We start from the raw sequence: 14,185 nt of genomic DNA, 5'->3' as shown, positions 1-14,185 counted from the left end.
AGAGTATTACGGTAAGTAAAACGAAATAAGAAGATTGTTCATCGCATTCTTAATACGTTCACACAAAGTGTTCGATTAAATAATTACGAGATATTAAATAATACAACAACAACAAAAAATTAACACCGACTTTGCAATGGGAAAAAAGAATACATATAAAAACAGAAACTGATCTAATAATGAATTTAAATATGCATACTATGAAGTAATATTATAGTATGATTTATATACTTACCTTACAAAATGCAACAACTTTTTACATACATACATGTAATATAAAAATGCAGAAACTAATTTTACAAACTCGATTCATAACATGCAGAAAGTGTTTTACAAATGCGAATCATAACATGCAGAAAATGTTTTTTACAAATGCGAATCATGACATGCAGAAATTGTTTTACAAATGCGAATCATAACATGCAGAAAATGTTTTACAAACGCGAATCATAACATGCAGAAAATGTTTTACAAAACGCGAATCACAACATGCAGAAAATGTTTTTACAAACGCGAATCATAACATGCAGAAAATGTTTTTACAAAGTGAATCACAACATGCAGAAAATGTTTTTACAAACGCGAATCATAACATGCAGAAAATGTTTTTACAAAGTGAATCACAACATGCAGAAAGTGTTTTTACAAACGCGAATCATAACATGCAGAAAGTGTTTTTCATACAAGCATCATAACATGCAGAAATTGTTTTACAAACGCAAATCATAACATGCAAAAAGTTTTTCACATACATGTGGTATAAATGTCGAAAAGTGTTTTTCAAAAACAAATAATTAACACCAATTTTAAAACGTTCACAAATAAATTTGTTCAGAGTATGTATAACATACGATCCGTAAAAATATGAAGTGATTGAACAAAATTAAAATTAAAAAATGTAACTTACGAAAACTAAAATGCAACTTGTCAAAATGAAAATGCAAGTTGTCAAAATGAAAATGCAAGTTGTCAAAATAAAATGTAACTTGTCAAAAAATGAAAATGTAATTTCAAAATTAAAAATGCAACTTGTCAAAATGAAAATGCAAGTTGTCAAAATAAAATGCAACTTGTGAAAAATGAAAATGTAATTTCAAAATTAAAAATGCAACTTGTCAAAATGAAAATGCAAGTTGTCAAAACTAAAATGCAACTTGTCAAAATGAAAATGCAAGTTGTCAAAACTAAAATGCAACTTGTGAAAAATGAAAATGTAATTTCAAAACTAAAAATGCAACTTGTCAAAATAAAAATGCAACTTGTCAAAATGAAAATGCAAGTTGTCAAAATGAAAATGCAAGTTGTCAAAATAAAATGCAACTTGTGAAAAATGAAAATGTAATTTCAAAATTAAAAATGCAACTTGTCAAAATGAAAATGCAAGTTGTCAAAACTAAAATGCAACTTGTCAAAATGAAAATGCAAGTTGTCAAAACTAAAATGCAACTTGTGAAAAATGAAAATGTAATTTCAAAACTAAAAATGCAACTTGTCAAAAAATGAAAATGTAATTTACAAAATTAAAAAATCCAAGTTGTCAAAATGAAAATACAACTTGTCAAAATGAAAATGTGAAGTTTTTCACATGCATGCAATATAAAAGTGTACAAACAAATTTTGGGCACGTGGATCATAACATACGGATTTTTTTGTTATATGCATATGTTAAAGTTTCATATGCACATGTTAAAGTTTTTAGTTGCATGAAATAATTTTAAGTACGATAATGTAAAACGCATTTACACAAAAGAAAGTTTTAAAATCATACATCTAAGGAAATAATATAAATGAAAACAAGTAATATACAGTGATAAAATTTTATTTACAAATTACAATAAGATATATATTTATAGTTTACATACAGATACATTTGTGATTTTAACATTCCTTGATATATTGTTTAATACAATCTATATTTATATTAGTATATGTACAATTACATATTGGCCAATTTTTTGCTGAAAGTCTTTTATCACTTCTTTTTGTTAATTTATACACATTGTTATTATTATTATTTTGTAATTGATTAGCAGAAAAGTTTTTATTTTCCATTATTACTTTTTGTGCATATTATAATGTAAATCTTTTTGTAAGAATAACTCTGTAATTAACTGAATGTTATCTTTGTTTAACAAAATGTTATATAATGTATATGTAAATGTCCAATCATCAATTTCAGTATCACAATGTACTGTTGCAAAATCTTTATATAAGTCATCAAAACTTTGTGTGCTTACCATTCTACGCCATGCATTATAGCATAACATATCATAGTCTAAAGTAATACACTCATGTTCATTTAAATTTGCGCGATTTTGAAAACACCCGTAACACAAAAGTTCTCGCTGTGGTTTCCAACGGTCAATACATAATAACAAACACTGTTCATCTATAGAAAAAGAAGAACACCGATATTCGCAATAATTGTATGTATTTAGAAAACGACACTGGTATTCACAGTATGGATTGTTGATACACATTTTTATCGTGTTCAAGATATGTTTCTCTTAAATCAGAAATGTGATAATCATTGAATGTAATCTCCTGATATGTATAGTTAAATTTGTTTATAAGATGCGGAATAATGTTTACGTCTATATATTTCACATGAATTTTTAGATATTGTTTTAATATTTCTTCGCGTGTTGATTTCTTAATTAGGAAATTCCACACAGTAGTATTTAATTCTTCATCACTTTCACTTACACATTTATGCTCAGTTTCTTTCTCACTACGAATTGCACAACTTTCACAAAGTAATGGTTCAGAAAGTTTATATTTTTCTAGTAACTGTTTTACACAAACTTCATTTACTTCATTAGGAGTACAACCACACTTCACATCATTGAATATCAGAATGTCATTAGAAATTGTATTTTGATCTACCACTACTACTTCCTCTTCAAACGGTATTTCATTTGGGTATCTGAAATTTCGTCTATACACAGTATCGTCTATGCTAATTTCTTGTGTTGGATAAATAATCCTATATTTTTCAGCGTCTTCTTCAGGAATGTCAGGATCATTTGGATGTACAACAATAATTTTCTTTTGTTTCTCAAGTTCAAAACGTTTTTCACGTGGTGAAATGTACTTTACATGTTTACTTTGCGATAAGGAAAGATTGGTTTCAATTTCACCTTTCCTTTTCTTATTATGAAAAGAAGAATATGTTCTTAATTGTTTAACATTATGCAGGTCTTTATTTATTTTTCGCTTTGCAACTGCTGAAACATCTACCTTTTGACTGTACATCTTAACAACGTATCATCCACTTTATTTGTGTTAGTACAAGTACACGCATGCGCAGGATTTATAGTGCAAAGGTAGGGGATGCGCGAAACAAATGCGCAGAAAAATAGTATGAATATTTTAAAAGTTTTTTTTTCCCATTACAATATTTGTTTACGTATTGAATTAGATTCTGTGTATTTTAAATATAAAAAAATATTTAATTTGATACGTCAGACTAACTCCACTTTTATTTTGATTGAATATTAACTTAAGAATAACATTAATTATATACATGATCTTATGAAAATATAGTGTGAGAAAGCATGATTTTATTCACACAGATTTAATGGATGACAATTCAGTATTTGGATGTTACAGTACTATATCTACTTGTAATGTTTCATGATACAGAACATATACACAAAGTAAAGAATTATGCATGTAACAGTAGACATATACGTGTAACGGCTGACTTATGTTTGGCTTATGTTGCACATGTAAGGAAGAAGGTATCATTGAATGCATACATTGTGACACTCAACATGTCTTAACAGATACATATTGTACCCCAGTACTTCATAAAGCGTTAAAGACTGGATATAAAATTCTGCAAATGATTGAAGTATGGGAATTTGAACTGTTGGTTCTGAGCTTAGTCATTTAAATATATCAGGAAGCTTTAAGATTTTTACCTCATGTCAAATCAAAGGAGACAAAGAAAAATACATGAAAGAGTATCATGTATATGAAGGAATAGAATTAATGGAAGATAACATTAGGATGAACCCATGCATGAAACAATCTACACTTCATTGCACGGAAAATGGACATAACGATCACACTTATTGCAAAACAAAAGATTTTGTTTTACTTGGTGTTAACGCAACGCTATGCTACGGGTCTGAGGGTAAACACATGTAAACTTACTGCAGGCAGCATTCCCGCATTTTGGCTGTGTACCGACTATTGTGTTGAAAAGTTGCAAGTCCGCAAAAGATATTATTGATCTGTACTGTGTAGGCTTCTTTCGTCAAGACAATATGCTGAAAGCTACGTGTGAAAAAATTAGTGAATTTGTGTGTGTAGGGAAGACTACGGTCTTAACTACCGATGATTCCGACGAGTTAATGGGTGTTTTTTCGGGAGGTTAGCACGAGTTTTGCACCAGAACATAGTATATGTTCTACATTGTATGGTACAGGCAGTCGGGAATACTTTCGCATTGTTAATAGTAAAACTAGGCACTATCCTTATTTTGGTCTGCGTGGAAAGGAAGTTACCATTGAATGTATGCACACTAGTGGTATCGAAGAACCGCAAACATATGTTCGTTTATTATTCGAATTTGTACAAGAACATACACTAAATGACGTCAATGATGATGATATTTTTATCGGTATTACTATTGAAAGTTCGCGTCAAAATTAAACAAACGATGTACATAACATGACATCCTAAAAAGGAATTGAATCCCGATGTATTGTTCCATATAGTTGAAAATGTTTTAAATAGTAATGAACATTTTTGGAAAGAAGGGAGATCCATGCAAGGGAAAAGGTTGAACCCGTGGTTCGGTCAAATAAGAAGATTATGCAGCGCTTCGGAAAAAGTGTTCCATCCCATTGGAGAAACAATGTATATTGTCATCCTCGGAATGGGTAAGACTGATCAACGTCGTAACTGCATGTACAAACTAAAGAATTATCCTGAGCTAGTATTAAAACAGACTAAGGATTTGTGCATTGATCCCAATGTTAGTATTGACCATTAACATGGTTGTACTATTGCAGATGCGAAGAAGTTCGAAAACAAACTAACCTCTGAACACCAGATAATTATTTATGAGAAGAACAAATGAGTTAAGAGTATAATATACCCGTGAATTAAAGATGGCAAACAAAATTTACACCTTGTATGAGAACCAATTGATAACTAACTTACATAAACGTTTGTAACCCAATGTTTTTGTGGTTATTGTTTGTAGGATCTTACATGTATTATAGTGAATATCTTACTATCACTTATTTCCCAAATAATTCTAGCAGAAGCGTATCTTTCATTATTTTAAATTGGGTTGTACATAGTTTTCATTTTGTATTGGTGTTAATCAGTTCTTTGCAGCATTTACCACATTCTTTTCATCATTATCAAAACATATCTTTAAAATTATTCCACTATACCGAACTATGCAGTAACCATTGTCAACTTTCTTAGAGAATTACACCAGCTAGATTCATTTGTTATCAGTTTTACGCTCACAGAAGAAATCAAGTCATACCAAATCCTTTTTTTACACTTTGTATGTGTAATACGCCTACAGAGGAGTAACATTTTATCCATACGTCTATTATTTCTTCATATTTCTTCATATTTTTCAATCACAAACACTATCACTATCACTATGGTTTTTATTCCAAATTAAGAATTTCTTAAAATCTTTCTGCAAGAATATTTCTATCAGTTGATTAAGAAATGTATCATTATGAATGGCATCATCATATATATGAAAAAACTGTTCTAATTTATTAAAAGTATTGCCGTGCATCTTTTGAAACTCATGCCAAATTTCATCTTGTATGTCAATATCCATAACAATGCTTAGTACTTTTGTTTTCAATATATTTTTATCTAAAAGAATACAGTCATGGTTTATTGCGTCTTTTAATCCGCGTGCACATCCACTGCAAAGAAGCATACTTCTTCTTTTAGATTCCCACAGTTGAAACGCATTTATTAAGCACTGCGTGGTTATGCGAATGTTATCGCAGAAACAAAGCCATACGTTTTCAGCATTAGACATTTTCAGTTTAAATTTTCAACAGTTTGAAAATATTGTTGTTTTTATGTATTTTTCTAAAACACTAGGCACAAATATTTTCACTGCCCACCATACGGAGAAGAAATCTTTTTCATCGACTACAACGGCACAAGATTATTATATGTACCTTTGTTAACCCTGGTATTTATACGTTTCGCCGTAGGATGTATTGTATTATCTGGATTAACTATTGAAAACAGGTTTGAACAAGTTTAAAGTAGACCTGAAACTCATAGTTTCCACACCCATTAGTTTTAACTGCTATTCTTTTATGATTATGAAGTGATTCTTATATTCAAATTAACTTGAATATTTCATCTTTGCAACAGTTTTTAAAACAGATAAAGTCACCCATGCCATTTACCCGCGCTTGCTTGAATATCACATCTTTGCAACAGTTTTCTTATAACTGACAAAGTCACCCATCCCGTTTACCCGCGCTTGCTTGAATTTCTATATACTAACATTTAAATTAATAATTAGAAATCACGATACCTGAACACCAATAGATCCTTTGCATGTGTTTGTTTTAATTAGACTATTGGATTCCAACGCAATGTGACAGTTTGATTTGATCCATAAATAATCCCTTTAAAAGTTAAAGGGAAGATTTTAACAATGTCTACTAGATTTTCCGATTCTTAAGTAGTCCTTTGCTCTTGTTATTTTCCAATAATGATTATCTTAAGCTGTATCTAATTATCATTTTCTTACTTTTGACCAGTCTCTCTCTTATGCTGAGTTTCCTACTTTGTCCACACTCCTCCCATCCTAATACCCATTGAAGCCTTAGCGGTTTACTCCCCATTTCTATTTGCATTCGGTATTGCTTTTGACTTGGTTCCAGCGTAAAATTCATCAGAGTTGTCAACCGGATGTGGGTAGTTGCTCTACTAATGCAGAAAAGTATGTGGGCAGATAAGTACAACAAACAATATCTAAAATAATATTGGTCATAGGAAAGATCAAATGGGAGTAATAAATTGTTTAAGGATCTGAGAAGTGAACTTTGTGCCGGACAATATTGTGTTTGTAACTTTTCTTGGGAATTTTCCCCGTTTTCCCTCATAGTTTTATTCATTTCCTTTAGCCTAACCGACATAAATGTGGTACGTAATACTCAAAGATTTCATTTATTTCATTGTTTAAGGAGAACGAGAATGTTTGTCAGCATTGTTTAGTGTAGGTTGCGAATATATGTTGCAGATGTACTCGCTGTCCAAATCAGCTATTTTGCTACAAACTTATACAAATTCTCATATTCAGTTGATAAATCTCCGAGTGACGATATTGATCACAGCGCAGTACACTTTTTATAGATAAATAGATACTGAGACCTTCATAGCTAACATGTCCTTAAATACTGATAAGCTCAAACAAAGAAAGAAAAAAATCTAATTCCTAATAATATTTATAGTAAACTGAGCAAATTATAAAAGTTTCCAACATCAGCCTCTGCCCCCTTTCCTTCTTACGTTTCATGAATTTGGAATTTATTTTACGGATAAAGTGTGGTATATCGCCTATTTATTTATCTGTTGTACAATCAAATAGCTTTATATGTAATAGGGTACACATCTCTGATGTGGTAGTTTGTGATTCGATTCCCAACACCCATGTTTTCCTTCATTTATTCACCCACATGTCTTAAGAGGTGTTCTTCATACCCACTAGAAATAAAGATTTCAGTTCAAGTATACTTTCTGACTTGAGCCCATTCAACTTGTTGGTATTTAATAGCTTCAGCTATATATCAGGTCTAATTTTGAAGTGCTTACTTATCATTATTTAGTGTTCAAACAATTTTAACAAGGAGTCTGCTACGCATATGTTCTCTAAAATAATACGAAAAATTACAGTGAGAACTATGAAATTGTTGACAAATCCATCATTAGGTTAGTTCTAGCTTCGTATTGCTTATGAGGAATTCAGTTGAGTCTGAAGAAATAAAATGATGTGAACTATCAAATCGTTGTAAAGAAAGATAGGAACATATTTCGCAAAACCATGAAGATTATTGAATACAAAGTTCTTGTAGTGTACATCCTATTTCTCTCCCTATCTCCATCTCTGTACCTCTCTCTATCTTTCTCTTCATCTCTCTCTCCCTATCTTCCTATCTGTACCTTTCTCTCCATCTCTGAACTTCTCTCTCTCCCACCATCTCTGTACCTCTCTCTCTCTATCTTTCTCTTCATCTCTCTCTCCCTATCTTCCTATCTGTACCTTTCTCTCCATCTCTGAACTTCTCTCTCTCCCACCATCTCTGTACCTCTCTCTATCCTTCTCTTCCTCTCTCTCCCTTCATCTCTCTCCCTATCTCCATCTCTGTACCTCTCTCTGAACTTCTCTCTCTCTATCCTTCTCTTCCTCTCTCTCCCTCCTTCCCTCTCTGTACATCTCTCTCCCTCCATCTCTGGACCTCTCTCTCTCTCTTCCTCTAAATGTACATTTTGTTTTGTTTTGATTGTCAGCATTATTCATTTCTCTTAGCTTACAGAGCATAAGGAAAGGAGATTACACTAAATGATCAATGTATCGATTTCATGTCTCATATAACCTCACTACTAAAAGTAATAAGAATAGTTTTTCTCTTTGTTCTATCTTGCCTATGAGATGAGACGAGATGAAACAAAAGTTTGTATGGTTAAGCGGATAGCGTACATGTCTTTGACATCTAAATTTTATTCGTACTTATAGTTTTCTAATATCATTTTCCATTTATTTCACAAGTAGCTCTTAATATAGTCATAGACTTTAGTGTTATTATAAATAACACGAAAGAATTCAAAAGCTGAGTTTTAATAAAAACGAAATAACACAAAAGCAGAGCTTGAACAAGCGATTCGTTAAAAATGTAATTGGTAAGTCAAAATACATACCGCAAAGCCGATAATCCAATACAAGAAATACTCAAAAGAATAAGTAATAAGAGGATTCGATTCCCAAATAGAATGTTTAAAAGAACTTCAAAGTCTATCAGTTTACTGTCTAAGGACTACAAAGAAAATAGCTTTGATGATGGCAAACTCCAAACAAATTCATACGTATCATGACTATCTTACGTAAAGTTTTCCTTAATCGTGCCACGCAAATGTGATGTCAAATAAAATAAGATTGTTTTCACATTACGCTCACAAATTCAAAACCAAGGGAGGTTTACACCAATTAAATGTTAAAATGAGACTTGACATACACTTGCTTACTGTTCTATCCTCACGAATACATATTTTCAAACTAATTGTGGAACCAAACTTCACCTTAGATGGTTGAGATTTCGGGTTGACCAACTAAAATTATGACTGAACATATTGTGTCTGTAACTTTTCCAAGCGTTCCCCTCAGAGTTTCTTCATTTTACCAATTGCTTTATCCTAAACAAAATAATTGTGAGGTATCACATTTCATTTTAATACACAGTCAAGGGGAAATCATTTCAATACATAGCGAAGAGAGACCACTAATTATTTATTTAATTAGTAAAGAATATGATTTCAAATTTCAATATAAGACATCAGTGGGTCAGTGGTAGTACCACCAGTTAGACTTGTAGTGAACTCTCTTGGAGTTTTTCAAGACGAAACAACATTAAATCATTCATTCATTTCTCATAATAACTGTCTCCTTTAGCCTATCCAAGTTTAAACTTTGATTAGTTTACCACAAGACAAAGAGAAATATTACTGGTGAAAAATCAAATAAGCAATTTTCTTTCTCTCTTTTCAATTGTTTTGAAATCTTCAAGGTTTGTACAGTATAGTTCCGTGTACAGTTTGTTTTCTACTGTACCAACTAAAATTGTTTCATGACCAAGTGGTTAGTATGATCGTCTTGGCTAACTGAATAGTACATCAGTGTTGGACATTTAATATTTTTATTTGTACGAAAACATTTTCTAATATCACTCGTCAAGGATTCGATTCCCGAAGATAGGTCATGTGACAACAGATTAATTCTTACAAGGAATGTTCTAAGAATTTAGAAAAAAAATAGAGACTTCTTGCTGAAAAATAAACTCAAAATTCAACCATTCATCAAAATAGAACCTGCATTAATTTCAAGTATATATAAAGGAAGAAGAAACCTTATATGTTTGCACATTAGTTATTGAGACTATTATCAAAATACCTCAGCACTGTTAAAAGTTGGAAAGGTTTTAAAAATTCAGAGGAAAGAAAACACAAATTTCCCAGCACCCATTCAACAAAAACACACAATTTATTTACAAATATATATACAACTTATTTATTTCAAAAATTTTTCTTTCAATTTTCTTGCCTTCTCTAATCGATCCCACTTTTCCCCTGCCTTCACTATAACCCAATCTTCCCCATCGTTCAAATATATATCAGCTTCATTCGCTGCCCCGCTATTACCCCGCTCCCCCACTATTTCCACTGCTACTTCTTCCACTGGTCGAAGTTCTTTTCTTTCTTGAGTTAGTGGCACTGTTACTTCTTCCACTGGTGTAGTTTCTTTTCTTTTTTGAACCACTTCTACCACTGGTGAGTAGCGCGTCTTTTTCGTCCTTTGTGATGTCCCCTCATCTCTTCTTTTCTTTCCCTCTGCTACATCTAATAAATTATGTATTTTTTCAAACCACTCGATATGGTTAAGGGAGGAGGAAGAAGCGGATGATGATGTTGATGGTTGGTGTTGGGACTCCATTTCTTCTGGAAAATAATAATAAAAAAAATGTTATTAGTACAACATAATTTTACCAAAATAGTGCAAATTATACTTAATAGAAATAAAAATTCTGTTATTCTATCCACGTACAAAATCAGTTTCTTTTAGCCTATAGTTTGCAAAAGCTATGTAGAATTCTGGCAAAGTACTTTATACATTTTCGAATTCTCAATAAATCTGTACAAGCAAACTATCTGTGCTGTGTAAAACCCAAAGCTGAACGTACCAATAACTTAAGATCAAATCTAGTGTTCCCTCACAATATAATCGGTAACGTTCTTGCATTCAGTGCGAGCACCACCGGGTTCAATTCCCGGTAGGGGAACTATTGTTCCCCTCACAATATAATTGCTAACGCTCTTGCATTCAGTGCAAGCACCACCGGGTTCAATTCCCGGTAGGGGAACTAGTGTTCCCTCACAACGTAGTCGCTAACGCGTTTTGGCTTTAATGCGGATGGTTCCGCGTAGCGTACTTGCTTTCGCTTTTGCGTTCAATGTGAGCGGCCCCGGGCCCGATTCCCGGTATAAAGGTGTCGCGACGCGGACGTACCCGAAAACGCATTCAAAGCAAACGGTTCTGGTCCAATTACCGACGTGGCATTCAGTCAAAAATAATAATAATGATTTTCTCATTTACACCAAACAAATGTCTTGCGTGATACCTAATTTCCCTCTTTTCACGAATAGTATGCTTGCTGAAAATTGTCTGATCTCACAGGATAAAATGTTTAAAGATCGGAAATATAAAATCAAATCAATCTTTCATCATCGTATAAAAGATAAATCTAATTCACCCGCAAAAACTCTTGCACTTGTAAAATCCTATATCTCAATCCCGATAAAAAAAAACTTATATGACTCCACTCCAACAACATGTTATAAAACGGAATTCATACAAAATTATTTATTTATTTAAAAGTGGTAAGGTGTTCACTTTATATGTTTAGGGGGTCTGTAGTTCAATCCTAGGTCATACCAACTGAACAAACACTATTTCTGCGGATTCCTTATACTTTTTATACTAATACTACCAATATGTTTTCCAAGAAAAAAAAATCAGAACCAGTACATTAGCAATAGTGATTTAATACTATTTTAATAGAACTACTAGTGACACCTATCGGCAAAAGTCATAATTAAAAATTAGTTGTGCGTTGAAAGTTCCGCAGTGCTGACGCGTGTGTGACAGAGTTCCGTATATTTCTCAGGTGAGTATAGTATATATGTTTTCAATGTGTAATAAACCATAGCATATGCTTGTATATTCTGTTGGTCTTAATATTCTATCAAAGTATTGAAGATCAAGCAGGTATAAGTAAAACTATTGGGTTAAATAAGGAATATAAACCCAAGTCTTTCAGTGACAGAGCAAATATTTACTTAAGTGGTGCGGTACCACATCATTTCTGGGATATGAACCCCAGTCTTTCAGGGGGATAACCCCCTCTACTAGTACTGCTGCATACGTTTACATTAAAATCCTAGTGCTAAAAAGACGGGATAAAACCGAGATCTCTCACTCCAAATCCATATATAAAACAAGTAACGTTCAGTAATGGGAGGCATTACTCTTCAAGACCGGTATAGTCCCTTTTCTCTACGCAAAAAAGAGTGCATTCAGTAATTAAAAGTTGTGAGGGGGAATTCAGTCCGGGCATAGTGTCCCCTCTTCTCCACGCAACAGAGCGCGTTCACTATTTGGAAAAAGTTATGAGGGGAAATTCACTCCGGGTATAGCCCCCCTCTTCCTCCACGCAAAAGACCGCGTTCACACTGCATTGTATTCTCTTTCTGCATCCCTAACAAAATATTTCGTATTTCATTTCATTTTTACAAAGCCAATATTTATTTTTTCTCACTCATTACCTTGCTTAATATAGAGTTAGTATGTACAAAAACCATGTGACTACCATATGATTAAGATTCTGAATACTGTATCACATGTTTAAATACGCAAGTTCATATTTTATATATTTTTCAAATATATTCCCAAGACTTATTCAGAAATAAAAGAACATCTAGCTTAAATTTCTCTCACTTAATTACATTCTTTTATTTGTCATGTCTTGGAAAAGAACCGTTTGAGTATTCACTACGTTTCGTGATAAACAAGCTATTCTAACACGAATTCAAAGGGAAAAGGCCGTTGCTATGATCCAAAATGAATCAATGAACGTAGTTCTTTTCTTTCGAGTCTAACTGTGGGAAAGAAAAGTCTACACATTTACGTAAAAATTGCAATATTCACATGTATCTTGGAAATTGCATCCACTACAACTAAGAACTCTTTATATAAGTACATTTTTCAGTGTGAAAACACATTAAAACACTTTTTCGCGGATCTAAACACTTTTTGTTCACTTCTGAACACTTTGTGAATACATCTGTACACTTAATACTGACTGATTTTCTAAATATTGGGGATACAAGCAAACAAATGTCTATCTTTTCTGTTGAACTTAATTATTTTACACTAAACAATATATTTTGAACATTATCTGTAGTAAATATTGAATATGTATCTGTTCTAAAAGTGTTCTTTATGTGTAAATTGCTTATTTTCCGAATAGACATCCCAATATGAATACAGATTCATGACAAATCATTCAGACACAATGTATTTATATAAAATCTACCATCAAAAATATTGGACAGTACGCAATTCAGTTTAATCACAATTTCAGTTATAAAGATTCAAAGAAATTGCACACTTGATTTTTTGCCGTAAAGTCCATCAGTGGCGGTTCTTAAGGGATGTCACCACGCATTTCTAAAACTATAAAGTATCTCATTGACGGATCTTAAGGGACATCACCACGCATTTCTAAAACTATAAGTCCAACCGTCATTGGCGGTTCTTAAGGGACGTCACCATGCATTTCTAAAACTATAAAGTATCTCATTGACGGATCTTAAGGGACATCACCACGCATTTCTAAAACTATAAGTCCAACCGTCATTGGCGGTTCTTAAGGGACGTCACCATGCATTTCTAAAACTATAAAGTATCTCATTGACGGTTCTTAACGGATGTCACCACACGTTTCTAAAACTATAAGTCCAACCGTCATTGGCGGTTCTTAAGGGACGTCACCATGCATTTCTAAAACTATAAAGTATCTCATTGACGGTTCTTAAGGGATGTCACTACGCATTTTTTCTCTAAAAAGATTAACACTGCCAAGATATTTTTCCTGTCCCCACATATTCTTAACTATGATAATAATGCTAATTCCATTCTTCACTCTTTCCTGTGGTCAACTTGTCCAAAAAACGCAACCGAAACGGAATCAAAACTCAAACATAGTATTCAAACAATTTAAAAAAAAAAAAATATTTCGTTCCTTCGTGGTGACCGTTCAGGAAGCTAGCTTTTCCCTGTTGGGTGTTATGCCCCGCATGTATGGATCCCCACTGTTTGGCAAACACGGAAAGCAATATA

Source organism: Thermobia domestica, chromosome 3 (genome assembly GCF_964235325.1).
Source record: "Thermobia domestica chromosome 3, izTheDome1.hap1.1, whole genome shotgun sequence".
Lineage (NCBI taxonomy): Eukaryota > Metazoa > Arthropoda > Insecta > Zygentoma > Lepismatidae > Thermobia > Thermobia domestica.
The sequence above is the reverse complement of the archived record's forward strand: the minus strand, read 5'-3'. Positions refer to the sequence as shown.